Genomic DNA, 2,038 nt, shown 5'->3' on the forward strand with positions numbered 1-2,038 from the left:
GGTAGAGCTAGTTAGTAATTTATAAAATATATATGGCGATAAAGCTACACTGAATATTCCACGTTTCATCCACTCTAGGATTCTTCAGGCTTATGCGCATAAGTAGCTTAATCGTCATATATATTTTACAAATTAATATGTATATATATATATATATATATATATATATATATATATATATATATATACAATATATATATATGATTACTTAATTTAATTACATAAATTAATATACGAAAGTATAAGTTTATGCGTGAACTTTAAGTATTTACTTCAACGGTGCTCAATACATAGGTAGAGCTAGGTAGTAAGTTATAAAATATATATGCCAATTAAGCTACACAGAATAGTCACTGTCCTTGTCCAGAGCCTTGGTGAACTGTTTGATTAAGCCGGGATTGACGATGTGATAGCGATGGGAAAAGTCTTCTGTTTCTGTCCAACAGAAGTATGTTGATGAGATTCTTTTGATTGGAAGACACTAAATCCTCCCGCACAAGTTCGTCCTATTCGTGTATGCTGAGCGCCAGTTTTTGGAAGATTTCATTATTTTATGACTTCAAACTAATCTATTTTCGATATTATCAGAGAACTATATGACCTAACTACTTATTGTCAATAAAATAATTATTTCTAATAAAAACATGGCATTTTACCTCTACACATTCCTAAACTACGGCACAATCACGTTGACAGACCGGTTCCAGCTAGATCACCGGAGTTAATCAACGATTAGCCTGGCCAGTACTAGATAGGTAAACATTTGGGAAAACGAGGCCCTGTATATATCGCAAGATAAAATACCAGGTTGACAAACTGTCGCGGTCTATCCTTCTCTTTAGGATAGATGGGACTCTCTGAAGCTGTGGTATGGCTTCACGATAAAAATACCCTTGATATTTCTGGCGAAGCATCAAGTATTTGGTTACCGACATGATTCGAATTACACTACAAACTTTTGTAGTGAGTTCAATGACCTCACTGGATGGAGTTTCTAACATTCTTCATACATGTGAATAAAAATATAACAGAAAAATCCTTTCATACCTGATTGAGCAATTTTTTTTGATTCAGCGCATCAGATACATCCAAAATTAACTGAGAAAACACAGACACCAAATTGTTGATTACCAGTGTTAGGGATGACTGAATGTGAACACTAATATAATCAATGTAATATTTGATCTGTGACGATTGAAACCGTAATTCTGTTTCGATGAATAGAAACTAAATTAGGTAAACGCCTATTGATTATCGATGTTATTGATTTCGTGGACAAATCAAAGCAAATTGATTATACTGTGATGATCAGTACCCGAATCATATATACTATCAATCGAAACTTTTATTCAATGTAAAAAAAATGTAATAAAAGAATAAACATTTAAAAAAATAAGTGAACGATTGTCTCTCTTGATGAAAACAATCTGATCGCAATCGGAACTCTAGTATATATATTTTTCTCAGGTGACACCCTATTCAATGAAATCACGTGTTTATCACTATATATTTATCATGTAGTATAATCTTCTCTAACAACAACGTTTTCCATATTTAATTCAGTAATAATGTGCTCGCCACCAGGATTTCATTAATTCGTTATTACTTAACTTCAACAACACCGTGCTTAATACTTCGGAAAAATGTATTTGCCAACGGTACTTCATTATGTTGTGTATTTTTTCAACCACACAGTTTTAGGCAAACGTTAAATATTACAACCAGAGCAAGATGCTAAGAAAATTCCCTAATGGAATTAAAATTATTTAATGCTGTGTTTCTTTTATCTTTTATCAGCCGGCCTCGGGTGAGATTGAATTGGTTTCCTCCGAAGGAATAAATTTCTAGGGAATATCGAATTCACAGACGCTTCTCAGTTCCATGTTTATCCCGGTTACGCATCAATTTCTCCAGCATAGACCAGTTCTTCTTCGTATATGCTAAGCACCAATTTTTTGAAGATTTTAAGATTCTGACTCCAAACTGATCCTTTCTTGACATAATCACCCGGGGTTATCAGATTTTAATACTGATTGTC

Source organism: Euprymna scolopes, chromosome 26 (genome assembly GCF_053919585.1).
Source record: "Euprymna scolopes isolate OS-2025 chromosome 26, ASM5391958v1, whole genome shotgun sequence".
Taxonomy (NCBI): Eukaryota; Metazoa; Mollusca; class Cephalopoda; order Sepiida; family Sepiolidae; genus Euprymna; species Euprymna scolopes.